This window comes from Carassius auratus, chromosome 2 (assembly GCF_003368295.1).
Source record: "Carassius auratus strain Wakin chromosome 2, ASM336829v1, whole genome shotgun sequence".
Lineage (NCBI taxonomy): Eukaryota > Metazoa > Chordata > Actinopteri > Cypriniformes > Cyprinidae > Carassius > Carassius auratus.
The window spans coordinates 13,584,484-13,599,653 of record NC_039244.1 but is presented as its reverse complement, the minus strand read 5'-3'; the positions used below and the strand labels follow the sequence as shown (position 1 = coordinate 13,599,653).

General features: G+C 38.6%; 1 protein-coding gene across 1 annotated transcript in view; it reads right to left on the bottom strand.

The window, feature by feature from the left end:
* LOC113116485 (serine/threonine-protein phosphatase 2A regulatory subunit B'' subunit alpha) overlaps window positions 1-15,170 on the bottom strand; it is a 72,131-nt gene that overhangs the window by 9,968 nt on the left and 46,993 nt on the right. The window lies entirely within an intron of this gene.

Genomic DNA, 15,170 nt, shown 5'->3' with positions numbered 1-15,170 from the left:
CAGTGCCATGTTTACATTTTATCTGCACAAATAAACCAATGAACTTTTCAAGAAGAAGAAAAAAAGTTGTGGTAATGGAGCTGATCTCTTTGCGTAACTAAGCTCTAACGCCCAGCAGATCTTCTCCCCTTTCCTTTAAGCCTTATAAATAACACCCGCTGTACAAGAGGCCTCCTGACATTTCAGCTGTACATAGCAATCCCAGCATTCCCTGTTCTGTCTCTGGCAGCTGTTAGGAGAATATCAAACGCATCAAGATTCCTCTGTGGCCAGGGCAGAGGTACAGAAGGAGGCCTGCCTGCCTGCTGCTTACACCATTAGCCTCATCTAGTGCAAAGGCAGGCCACTGGAGGAGAAGTAATGCATGCACAGTTCCAAGCACATGTAATGAAATACTTATTCTTGAGTAGGCCGATTCTTCGGCCGAAAACAAACCCGCTGCAAATAGAACATTAATTAAGTTATCTTCCATGAAACAAGAAACCTCAGAACCAGATTAGCATGCTTCTGACTCAGACTGTATTCTAGCACACTAGATATCTAGTATGGAAAGTGACATAGGCTGAGTTCAAACCTGTGTTCCCAGAGGAGCACTACTCCCATTATGGCTCATGTACACAAGCATGCTACGGCTGCACCACAGCCAGGGCTTTAGATAGAAATTCTAGTCCTTATCTTTTTTAATTGAAGTTCAGGCCGTGACAAGTCTTGGTGGATGGTTCACGTGTGCCAACACGTGGCATAATGGTGCTTTTGTGCAGACGACCATTTTCCAAACCCACCATTATTATAAATCTGAATATTCTTTGGATCAAAGCCTTATTTCTTAATTCTATTGCAATTTTTTTTATTATCTTATGTTCTTTTTTGTTATTATTACCCTACTTTGTTTTTGTTATTCTCTTTTATCTGTTCTTAAATATTCTACCTAATAATTTTAGCTGAATTCCATTACATAAACTCTTGTTATCTTTTTTTGGCTGTAAATCAAATGTTAGGTTCACCAATGTTTCGTGTTCAGTTTGCTCCTGACCTACTGTACTGTAATAAATGTCTCTTCAGTCGAAGCACAGAGCTAGTTTTTAAGTGATGCTATTCATAAGCATGTCTTGTACCATGCAGTTATTGTTGTTTTTTACGTGTGGTAGTTTACTTTTAAAACGCCTTGTTAGATAAGCTCAACTTTAAAGATTTAATTCTGGTTCTTCACACAAAGCTATTGTATGGTTTCAGATGCAACTTTTCATGGTTTAATACATTTTTTTATGGATAAACTACATTTTGCATTTACCTTTAATAATACACTATGCATAGCGTAAAGCAATACAAATTTATTTGAAATAAAAATGGCCATGAATGACCAGCAATGATCATGATGTTGTCCAGCAGATGGGCCTTGTGCTCCACTTCACAGGCCAAACTAACCATGTGAGCATCAACATGGGATCAAGCACACACTGTATGAAGTATTATGAAGAATCCTAGGGCTTGAGAAGTCATGATGCTAGGGAAGTCTAGGACTTTACTGTCCTCTGCTGCAGAACAATTTAAAATTAAAGCTGCAAGCAGCGATGAACGGGCCCTCGCACCCGATCATGCTGCAACCTAATTGAATGGCACACAATGGGCCTCTTTGGGACCGCTCCAAAGTGCCAGACGGCACTGAATGTGAGCATTTGCCCACTCAAGTCGGGTTACGACGACGAACTGCAGTCAAGTCGAGACCCCAATGAGGAAGACGAGCATGCAGATGATCTTCTCTGAGACCGTTTCTGATAGTATGCGCAGAAATTCTTTGGTTATGTAAACAGATTGTTGCAGCAGCTGTCCAGGTGACTGGTCTCATATGATATTGGAGGTGAAGATGATGGATATAGAGGTTCTGGGCTGGTGTGGTTACACAAGGTCTGCGGCTGTTAGGCCGGTTGGATGTACTGAAAAATTCTCTGAAACACCTTTGATGACGGCTTATGCTAGATAAATGAGCATTCATTTCACGGCCAACAGCTCTGGTGGACATTCCAGCACTCAGCATTCCAATTGCACGCTCCCTCAAAACTTGCGTTATCTGTGGCATTGTGCTTTGAGATAAAACTGCACATTTTAGACCGATTTAGAAACATTTGAGATAAACAGGCCTTTTGTGTACATAGAAAAAGTCTTCGATCTTTAAGTTCAGCTCATGAAAAATGGGGGCAAAAACAAAAGTGTTGCGCCTATGATTTTGTTCAGTGTATTTACCATAGTCATGGCCTATCTTTGGAGGTATCTTGTGGGGCTGCATTATGAAACAGCTTCTGGGTGCTAAAGGAGAGATGGGCTTGTCAATTCTTCATATGAGTGGATTCGCTGAGACCAGCAGAGTTGTTCATTGATGGGAAATCCTATGAGCAAGGAGTGTTCATTCAGTGCCTTTCCTTTCAGCTCCAGAATCACACCTGTCTGCCTGCTTATGCCAGCCAGCTTGTTCTACGGCATGCTGTAACAGTGCCCGAGCCTCTCAATGGCTCTGCAGGTGCTGAGTATGTTCTTGCACTGACAGGAGCCAGGCTCCTCACACCTGTCTCCTTCCCATCATCCCAGACACTCCAGCACCACACAGAGTCTTCAATTAACACTATGGCATTCCAGAGCTATCAAAGCGTTGTATGGGGGTCATCCATCCACGGCCATGACCTATCAAATTGATCTCCTTAACCTTTAGAAGATAGTTTTCCACTACAAGAGCACTGACTCTCTAGGATTTGGAAATACTCATGGTGTATTGCTCTTATTGACACTCAAATTGTTGAATCTGGCAAAATTTGTTGCATTTGTGGGAATAATAATGTTTTCATTCCATCAATTTTCCACAGGTCTCAGTTGCACAGTGTTGGGATGCCAATGCCAGCTGAAGCCTGGTACACCCCTCTTCCCCTGCACACAACTTAACGCTATAACTTCACAGTGTGCGACTGTCACTAGCAATGTGACAGTACTGGGTACTTCTGAGCAATCAGAGGGTTTTCTTCACTCTAAATACTAAGAAAAAGTACATAGCTGCCTGAAAGCAGTTATCCAGAGTTTAATTTCAGCTTTCAAAGCCATGCTCAGTGTTTTGATTTATGGCACAGCATGTGCAGCACAGGCCTCTGAGACTGGAGGAGGATGGGGTGTAGAGGAGGCACACAGTTATATTAGATCCTTAATGAATGTGCGGAACTGCCGTGCCTGAATTTCTGAAACAGACAGAACGATATTTCAAATCTTGCATAGTGAAGTAGCCATATTCTACTTTGTGGCCCCTCATCAAGAAATGCCACAATCTGTTTTAAGATAACTAAGACATGTTATAGCACTTGCATACCATTGCGCTCTAGTTGATTTTGATTGCTTCCATTGTCCTCATTTGTATGTCGCTTAGGATAAAAGCATCTGCTAAATGACTAAATGTAAATCTAAGATATAGAGTGCAAAAGATAGTGAGACAGAGGGAGAGACGGCTAGAGAGACCGAAATAAACAGCAACAGATAAACAGACAAAATGACAGATAGACAGAGAGAGCAAAAGACAGACAGAGTCAGCAACAGATAGACATATAGAAAGAGTGACAGACAGATATTCATGTCTTTAATTCACTATAAATTTCTTTAAATACATGAAGTCCTGAATATCAGAAAACTGTCTAGCTAATGCTAGGGTCACGGCACCACATACTGCAGAATCCTTCAGGTAATGCCTGTTCATTGAGATTTTAGAGAGTCGGTACCGGAGCTGTCTGTCTATAATGTCATACACTGATCAATTTCACACAGGCATTAAATTAATGTACTTCAGGTATTATATTATGCAATTTCTTTAATCTGATTTATTAAAAGTACTGTCCTATACAGTATCCTGGTCTATTCTGAATTACATAAGAACACAACCATCCTGTTAATATCAGAACTATCCTTTTAGCTTTGACACAGTATTAAAGCAAACTGGTGTTCATATAACAGTTATATCATGCTGAACCCAAACAGTTGGAGTGACTGGGGGCAGATGGCAGAGGCTGTCTAACTCACTTCAATGCAGTGCAGAAAGAGAGCACCGGGACTGGACGGCCCATCTCATCCTCACCCCCACCTTTCCACACTCGCTTTGACGCAGGAGCGACTGCCATGTGTGTAAAATGATCCCCAAAGATTAAGCTTCTAATTTGCAGTTTATTTCTGCAGCAGGCACTGGGCAGACTTTAGAAATACATACAAATACCCTACCCCCACCAAACACTCCAACACACACACACACACCCACCAGTGTTTAAATCTGAGTGCTTGAAAATAGATGTGCCAAATGCCATCACCATAGCGATAACCCTTTACCTGGACTTCTGAGAGCCTCTGAGGAATGTGGGGGCATGAAAGGGGCCTTATTTCCTCACACACACTCGGCAGAGAGCTGAATTGAGGAAGTGGATTTTATGAGGGCCTATTCTATTCTGAGCTGAATTTCCTCTATGAAAAGCCACACAATGGAGCCACTGAAAGAAGTGCGATTAAAATTACAGATCACAAAGGCTGGGCCAATGGAGGATGGGACGCATTTTCAAAGGCCGGAATATTCGAAATAATCTTAATTTAGAGACAGGACATTTTAAATCAACCCCTCAGGTTGTGACAGTGAAATTTTAAGCAATGCATTAAATATTCACATGCCAATGAAAGTTTAAAAAACATTTTCATGTGTCAAAATACATGTGCTGCAACTAATAATAACAGTTGTCAATATACATTTTTTTTGGGGGGTGTTCAAAATCTTGAAAAAAAAATAATAATATAGAAATGAATATATAATATACTAATAATAATAACAATAATACTAATGGTAATAATAATAACAATTATTATTATTATATTGGTCTCTTTAATTGTATTAATAATTATTATTTTACACATAAATGAACATTTAAGTGAAATAAATGCATTTGATATTTAATCAATTCAATATTTTGCACAATTTCTACACCACTCACTAAAAAAGTGAATTTGTGATGTGTGAACTTTCAGTTTGCAATGAAAAAAAAAGTAAATTATAAAAAAAAAAAAAAAAAAGAATTATAAAAAGAAAAAGTATTATAGTAATTTAATAGTAGCACCATTAACGATTAATCATAATAAAACTCCAGCATTTGCTTTAAATAAAGAATACTTGGATCCTTTAATTAAAGAGTGTTGATTGGAAAGTAGTGAAACATTGCAGATAATCTGACAGTACAGTACACTGGTACAGTACTGCGTGACTTGAAAGCTCCAAGATTAGCTGAACACCTTGTAATTGTGTGAGGTGACACGAACATGCAGCATTGTTGTAAATGATTTGTGGCCTTGTGTTTGTGGCTCTTGCTCAATGCGGTCTCCACATGCTGTTGTTTACCACTTGGCTGCCATCTATTTCAGGGCACTTCCGAGCAGCCCGCAGGTGCTGGCCAAAGGCTCTGCTCATGTTTTTACAACCAAACAAGCTAAGGGCCTGAAAACTAAATACAGGTGACCAGTGAAACTGTAAGGGTCTACACATCACTGAGTTAAGGACGTTATTTTGCAAAAATCCAAGTAAAGCTATACTACAATATGCTGGCGGCTGTACTGATGCAGCTTTGTTTCTGTATTGATGAAATATCACTGCCTGTCTAATATACTTATTTACTATTGGCAATAACGAGGAAAGATACACAATTAAAAACAGGCATATGTAACAACTTTAAGCCATGAGCAGAGACCTGCTGCACTAACTGTCCTCACCAGCAGATGGGGGCATGAGCTCATATGTGCTTGGGTTAGGGGTAGTGCACCCAAACAATTCCTGTAAGATCTTCTTCTAAATCGACAATGTTGGAAACCAACAACAAATTCTTTAAATATCTTTTAGGTCTGAAGCAACAGGAAGAAAAAATTACTAATGGATTCAGATCCATTCAGAAATTCATAATTTGAACCTAATTGTTACTTGTGCAAACCAGCATTTGATAAAGTTTCACATGCATATTCACAAGGGTTTAAAGAACAAATAATGTGACGGTTTAACCAAAATATTCCTATTGTCATTGAAACAATGTGAATAATACCCGGATTGAACACGGAAGCTTTGAAATACGATGCGTCTCTCTCAGCTCATACAGTAGTCGTCAGAGCCACATTTGAAGCAGTTGTCAGACTTGTTAAAAGCCTTTTAAGCTATCCCGTTTATCACCCAGGAGACACAAGGTCACGATCCCCTGTCCATGAATCATTTCACTGTTTGTCAACTCATCTAAAACAGTTGAGGAACTTTATGCACCTCATTTTATGTGGATAAACGATCAGAGAGTTTCATCATTAAATGCACCGTGTCAGCTCTCATTTCCTGTTCCTCTGAGCTCTAGACAGGGGATATGGTCTAGTTAGGGTAATGCAGCCTTTGAAGACTGAGGCTTCTGGGGAGAAGGAATCTCTGATGACGATGAAAGCTTTCATTGGCCGACACCTCCCAGATACCCTTGACTACCCTGGATCACAGGTGGAAAATACGGTCAGGAGCGAGTAACAGCAACAAATGTGGCTTATTGGAAAAAGACTTTGTAATGGCAGGCAAACATTTGTCTTTTTCCAGACACGACATGCTGTGTACATGCTACTGTATGTTTATGGTGTGAGATCTCTCTTCAACACTAGATGGCAGACTAGGATTCTTGAAAGTGTATAAACACTAGAATTGTCTCAACTAAGGACACTTAAAGACTTCTGGGGAACCATATGCTTTTGGACTTTTAGAAGTGGACTTTATGCCAGTCATCCATACAGTCCACCAGTCAAATTTACAGTAAAATAATGTGGTCAGTGGAGGTCATGGACACATAAGGCACTCAGTGCTTCCAAAGCGGAGTCAGAGTAAATCAACCATGCTTGAATTAATATTTCACACACTCTCTTCGGGTCTGGCTAGTCATTATCTGAGGATTAAAAGCATGGGAACATATGACTCCTCATGTCAGTAGTTGGCCATCTCATTGTAAACACTCTCGGATCAGATTATCTAGTTTTGTGCTCGGTGAGACCTTACTTTCCATTCCCCTTTTGTCTTGTGCTCTTTTTTTTCCCCTCAACTCACTCCCACCAGCAGCACCAGCTGCAAAAACACCCACCAAAGTCAGAACTCAGTGACATGGATCTCCCCAAAACACTGTGACAAAACAGTATTCACAGAGACAAACCGCAGACAAAATCGAAAACTTCCCTACATCACAAACTTGTTCCTTTTTTGATAGCTGCCGACTTTCCAGGTGCCATGATTTGGGCATAGCAGCGGGGTCTGTAATATATGGAAGCAAATGTTTTTATTTGTTCCAAAGATACACATGCTGATTTCAGTCGGTCACCACTGATTTTATGTATTATGACAAAATCTGCGAACCTCAAATCTAAAATTGACCGTGAGATATAACAAGAGTCGAGATTCCATGAAAAACACTGCTGCCTCCAGAGCTCAGTAAGATGATAAAATTGACAAGCTGATAAAAACGACAATTGGTGTTTCTGATTTCAGCAGGCTCTTAAGCACTTGTGCTGAGCTTCAGGCATTTAAACTGGCATTGCTCTGATTACTCAAATGCAGGGCACATGGGAGTCTGGAAGGTTTTGTCAATTATAAATGTGATTTTTGTCTTTTGCACAGTTCAGAAGATCAATGAATAATCTCTTGGATATTCTCCAGGCAGGATGTTAAAGTGAAGAGACCTGTCTGACTACTGGACACCCCATGACATTCTGTCAAAAATATAAATGCCTATGTAACTTTTAACTGTCTAAGTTTGTGTCTATATAACCACCCACAATTTTGGTGTCTTATTCTCACCCAGGTAAAACAATTTGTTAAAAAAATACAGAAAAAAATTGTACTAAAAAATCTTTTTAAATATATTTTAAAATGTAGATTTTTTTTTGCTGATTTCAGCATCATTCCTCCAGTCTTCAGTGTCGCACGATCTTTCAGAAATCATCCTAATATGCTGATTTGGTGCTCAAGAAATATTTCTTATTATTAATGTTAAAACAGATGTGCTGCTTAATATTTTTGGAAAATATTTTTTTTCAGGTTTGTACAAGTTATTCAAAATGTGAGAAAAATAGAAATTATGTCTTACATTTTAAATGTCTTTACTGGCACTTTAGATATATTTAATGCATCCTTGCTGAATAAAAGTATCAATTGCTTACATGAACAGCCTGATTTTTGATTAAAATGCATATTTTCATGGCTTTGACTACCCACATGGGTTGTTAATGCGGTTTAATTTTGTTAAGCTTTGATAGAGCAACTTCCAAACCTCTTTTGTGGCATATATAAAAAGTCAGTATTTTGAAATATTTGTCTGAATTATTTCTGAAGAATTTGACAACAATCTGCCATCTAATTTCCAGAGATATTTCAGTGCACAAAAGTAGCGTTATCAATTAGTCTGGGAGTTTTGTTTGATGGATTCAAAGAAATGCTGTTTTAGAAGGTTGAAGATGCAATTCAGTTGCATTTTCTGACAAAAGCACTCTAACTTTAATGAACGCAATACATAAAACACAAAAGGAACCACTTATATACCACTTTCATATTTTTTTAACTAATACTGACATATCTCACCATATCTCACAAAACCATAAACAGAACTCTGTGATCTTCCTATAAAAGATTTTACAAAACAATCAGTGTCAAATAACCTTTATAAACACAATATTTGACCCTCTCGCAAGAAAACCAGGCTAACTCAAATCTTCCTTCATCTATCCCATCAGGCTGTTAACCCAGCCAATAGAAGACAAATAGTTTGAAACTATGAATGAGCTACGGTTTCATTGTTCAAAAATAGGAAGCCACTGTTCAGTGCTGATCCTCACGGTACAGGAAGTAACACAGAGCTCCTGTTTGTCCTGTCAAATCTTCATGCCAGCTCAAGAACTTAAGCAGCCCCCAGCACAAATGGTGGCTTAAGTTCTGTCTTAGCTCATCTCCTCAGACATCCTTAATCCTGGGGGAAAAATCCTTAAGGGCTGGGAGAAGCTTGGACATCAATCAGGGGTCTCTATCAGTACTTAAACCGATACACACTGTTGTTTGAAGAGGCTCTTGTCTTGTTGCCATGTGCTTTTATGTTGTTTCGTTCCCGAGCTATAGCTTCCGTTATTTTTTTTGCATTGGAAACCCTTCACAAATAGCAACAGGCAGTGATTCACATGAGGATGTTGTACATAAGGGGGTTTCTTGGCTCAGACCTCTGCTGTGATTTCATTTCCTCTCAGTACAAGACAGCCATGCCTGGTGATGTAATCCCCTACTGACCCTATGCAAACAATTCTAACAAATAAGATGGACACAAAAGGCATACAGACATCCTCAATCAGGTTTTTTTTTTTTTTTTTGTCCCTGAGGGAGTTAGCAAAGAAACACTTATGTCACTTGTGATGAAAATTTGAATGATTCTGACTGTGAAAGTCCAAAAATGTACTTCATAGGCAAGTGTACAAACTGAACTGTGTGAGAAATGAATGAAATATAGAAAATCATTAAACCCCTTTAAAATAATCACATTTTGTTGCTTTGCAGCCTGAAATAAAGATGGAGACAGCATTTGTGAATTATTTGGCCTCAACACCAAAATGATATGTCTATCGAAAATATAACACAGTTCACTATCCTAATAACAGCATTCCTACAGTAAAGCATGGAGATGGTAATATACTGTTATGGGGGTGTTTCTCTGCAGCAGGGACTGCAGCACTTAAGGGATAGGAGCAAAATAACATCAAATTCTTGAGGAAATTCTTGAGGAAAGTCTTTACTACTCTGTCAGATAGTAGTCAAGGGGAAGAAGGTTTACATTACAACATTACAATGACCCAAAGCACACAAGCAAAGTCAGAGCCCAGACTGAAACCCCATCAAAAATCTGTGGAATAACATGAATATTTCAGTCCACAAATGGTCATCATCAAATTGAAATAAACTTGAGCAGTTCTGCAAAGAGTCGGCAAATGTTGCAAAGTCTACATGTGCTAAGTTAGTAGGGAAATATCCCAACAGACTAAAGGCTGGAATTAAAGCAAAAGGTGGTTCAACAAACCACATGTTGGTGTTCTATATTTCACTTGGATGTTATAAGTTAAAAGAGTAAATACAGCTGAATAAAACAAAAACTGTGTCCATCTATCCATTTCAGGCTACAACACAATAAAATTGATTATTTTAAAGAGGAGTTATTCTTTTCTACACCCACTGTATTGTTTTTTTGCTCTCTCGCTCACTTTTTCTGCCTGTTCCTTATTTTTACAGGTGTCCAGTTGCTCTTGTTTCAACGCAGCTGCATTAATTGCAGTGGTTTGCGCATTCTCTCGATTTACACATTTTCAGAAGGAAAAATCACTCTGTGTCATTCATTTATGGTCATTTGAACCTCCTGTTCGGATGAGGTTGAAGATTTAATATGGGTTTCAACAATATAGTAGAAACGAATTAGAAATGCTGCATGAAAACTGATGGAAATAAAATAAAATAATAAGTTGAATACTAGAATAAAACTAAAAATGCAACAAAAAATTAAGCTAAATAGAAATATATATAAGCTAATGCAAAACATATTCATAAAAACAAAAATAGTATATAAATAATACTGAACCAGAACTGTCTTAGAGCAATGTTTTCAGTGGTGCATGGATGCATTTTATTTTGTGAGAGCCTGGGTCGCTCTCCCCACTCACTTCAAGCCTCATTTTTTTAAAGCAGTCATGAAATGCATTTTTTTATATCACTTTATGTTTTCTGAACTTATAATCTTCATATGGCTTTCAATATGAACGCCCACAGCTGTGATTGGCTGTCATCTTTGCATATGAATTAAGCATTACTTGTGGAACTCTACCAAAAACTTTTGCGGTTTTTTTTTTCTAAACTATAAAAGCCGCCAAGATTAATGTAAAAAAATTAAATGTTAAAATAAAGGTTGCAGCTCTGCACTGTCGCTGAACACAGTCATGCCTACTGAGCACACAATGCAATGAGCTCCTTAATGCAACACATGAATACTTTTATCATCATTAACAGTAAATAGGCTTGAGCAGGGTAAACTGAATTTTCATGGGCTTTAATGAAGATTTAGAAATCAAATTACTCATAGAATGGAGCTGATCTTGAATTGACTGCTACGGCGATTATAAAGAGAACAATTTTTGCTTTCTGTATAAAATAAGCACAAGAACAATATCATTTTGATTCTCCATTTCAACACAACTCTGGATTTTCTCTTCACTTCAAATAACAGATGTGTCATGTTGACCGACTCTCACTGAATGCGGCCTGACCAGTGGTGACCCACTGTGGTGTGTCTGTGGCTCTGAGCATGACTAGTTGGCTTGAACTCTTGGAAGAGATACTTCTGATTTATAATGACTGTAACACTCTTATTGCCAAGCAGGGTGATCCCTGTCACCATGGAGATTAACAGCACTTCCTGACAGGTGGTGAAGGACATATTGCCTTGTCTTCACCATGTTGTCATACCAATAGGGCAAAATCTCCAGTCCAGCATGGTGGGAGAGCACGTCGCTAGGCTAAGAGGAGGAAGGTTTTCCAAACAGGCTTCAAATCTGAGGGGTGAAAGTATTTCAGTGTAAAGCCTTGTGCTAACTACAGACAATTAGGTTAAACCAGCTGCTAATTGTGCTGAAATAGCACTGTACCACCAATTTTTTTTTTTTTATTGTTTTATTGTTATTCTCTCACAAAGACAACCTTTTCTATATAAATTAGGCTCATTATTAGGGAAGCTGACTGATTTAAAAATTAAAATATTACATTATTTTTTCTAAATTTAAAACGAATATTAACTACACACTAAAAACCATTTACAACTAAAATCAATCTAAATGCTAAAAGTGGATTTAGGCATCATAACATTATAGTGTAAGGCATGAAAATGCAGGATGTTCAATTAATTTTAAAATCTGTATAAGATCTTTTGTTTATCAAATGAGTGTTAGAGGATGCTAAATGTCATCTTAAATGTAAAAATATTTAAATAATAATTAAATTTTGATATATTGTGTAACCCTACTCATAAACTGCACCTTCCAACACGAATTGCAGACTGCATCTTGTGGGAATCTTTGTACAGTGAACTTATTTTCATAATTCTTAAAGTCTTATGGGCAAAAGTGTGTGCAGATGCTACTAGGGGCCACAATTCATTTTACCAACCTAGTGAAGATTTATTTCAATTACCTTCATCTTCAGGTCTACATAAAGTCTCTAGTTCCTAAGTTTCAACATGACTCACACATGTGAAACCAAGAAACAGAGAGAAGCAGTAAATAAGCAATCTCAATAAAGAAGAACTAGCCCCAGCATCCGCGAAACAGATTACCCTGTCAGCACTGCGACAGAGGCGAGGAGGCCTAAACCTGACTGAGTGTCCACTTTCATCTTCACCTGCTGTTTGGTCTAGCAATGAGACGGAAAGAGACACACAAACAAAAGACCACACTCAGGTCTTGCAGCAATACACAACAGCAACTGCTAGATTTAGAGCTGGTTTCCTAAATGCTGAGATGCTGACACATGACAGATGGACCACATCTTGATCCATTCAGTGCTTTTGTATTAGTGATGACACATGCAGGTACTAAACGAGATGAAACAAGGAAAGCATGGCAGGTGCACCATATTAAAAACACAATTCCCATTGTTAATGGGAAACAGGTGTGACACAACTGCTCAGAGGGAGAACGCATAGATCGAACGTTTCCGCAGATTTGTTTATCTCCGTGATTGGCAGCTTTGTGTTTAAATGGGACAGTGGGCAGGGCTCCTGGCGTAGCACTCTTATTTTTATTGCTCCCTCGGGTGCCAGAGAGGGGATCGGGTTAGCAGAAAGCTATTCCCAAACTTAGCCGTGACCCCCACGGCAACACTGGGTCCATTTTCCCTTTGGCGACAGCCAGTCTCTTAGCGGAATGAAATAGTAGGCGGGGAGTAAGCTGATTTAGTCTTCCTGACACCTTTGTCTATGGATGACAAGGAGGAGGAGAAGTGCCCTGGGCAAATCAACACCATTAACAGTGTCTGTGCCAAAACCCCCCACTGCCTGCTCTTGTTATGACCTACCAGAGCTCTCAAAAAAGGACTGTGTACCCTCCACACCAACTGCATGGCTACAGCATCACAACCCAGTCCCAAAATAACATGTGGACCAATGAGAAACGGTTACTGGGAGATGTGCGTATTATGAAAACATGCATGTTTTCTAACTAAATATCTCACACTTGTATCTTTGAAATTAAGCTAACGCTCCAAGGATGACATGCATACTTTAAATGTGAACTAATTCAACCCTATTTGAGATCAAACTTCTAGTATTTGGAGTCTCGGGAAAGCAAAAATGCACTTGTTTATTTGACTTCATCACTCGTTTCCACAAAATCTAAATCATTAGCCATTAGGGCATTTCTTATATGCACTTTGGAGTGTGTACGTGCATGTTCGTGCACAACTATGTGACTCATCCAACCTTAAGGGTTCTTAGTTATGCGCGTAGCAGGTACAGAAATAGGATTGGAGGAGGAGCCCCATTATTAAGGGGGTTCCACTCGACAGATGTCATGGCAACGTCATAAATAGCAGGCCCAAGATAGATCCTGAGCTGCTATTGGTTTACAAAGCCAGGAAATAAACAAGTGAGGATTTACCAGGTAGAAAAAAAAAGATAAAGGGACGGAGAGAGGTTGAACAGAGGATGCATAAAGAGCAAGGGTTAAATGTGCTGGGAGGACTGACATGGGATATAAACAGCTTGACAACACTTTAGAGAGCTGACAGTTACCAATAAATGCATCATGATATGCTAAACATTCTCAAGACTTGCACTGAAAGAGTGATTTAGGAGGGGTTAAGGCATTGGGAGCTGTCCTTTTATGCAGTTTTCACCTATGTTTGACACATTTTTCAAAGCTGTGATGAGTACTGACCTGCACTGAATGCGCATAAAAAGTTCACACTTAAAAAAATAAAAAGCCATTCATATCTAAACAAGTATGTCCAGTATCTGTCCAGTCTCCCCCAAGATCCCTGAACTAGAGGATGACAAACTGTGCTTTCCTCACCATGACGGATGAGCAGAAAAATGGACTAAGGGTGACAGCCAGCTCCGGGAGACACATGATACCGACCCCACAGTTGACTGCAACAAGATTCTCTGTAACCTGTAATCTTTCCCAGGTGCAACAGGTTAGGCAATTACACCGTCTTAAAAGTATTCTAGTTAGTATAGTTAAATGTCTTCTAGTTGGACATCAGAATGTAACTGTGCAATTAGGAAGGCTTTGAATGGAAATCATCAAGTAAAATACAACAAACAATGTAACAATACAGAACAAATGATTGTTTCTTTTTATAAAAGTCAACACATGATAAACCAACTAAACTGGAATAATTTGAAATTAAACTTGTTCAAACGTTACCAATGTCAAATACAGACTGGTCAAATACAAAATGGTTTCCCCATCAATGCTTATATTAAATGATAAATTCATACACCACAGTATTCCAAAGAGAAGATTTTATGTAATGATTTTGGTTTATGCAGACTATAATTTTGTGCGTCAGTAATGGTATAATGGTAAATACCCATTGGAGAATCTGAATAACACACACACACACACACACATATATGTATATATATATATATATATATATATATATATATATATATATATATATGTTTGTGTGTGTTTGTGTGTGTGTGTGTGTGTGTGTGTCTGTGTGTGTAATTTTAAAACCTAAACGATTTAAAATAATTAATACCATGTTTGCAAAGATAAAATAACTGAATTAACCAAAATGATCCTGTAAAACGTTACCTGCCCTTAGTTCTTAACATTGCATTTAGCCTCCTTGAGCATCCATGACTGTTGTTTTTTGTTGTAGCTGTATATGGGTCCCTGGTTTATCCTAAAGCTGCTCACTGTTCTTAAAAAATCATCTGTGTACTGCAAGTTCTTTGGTTTCCTTGCATACTCTGCATTTGACTTCATCCTCAGAATAGCTTAATGATTTTTTAAATCCAGCTTTACCGTTAGGGACATTTGAATCACCCATGTGCAACATTCACAAACGGCAGCAAACCGCCATT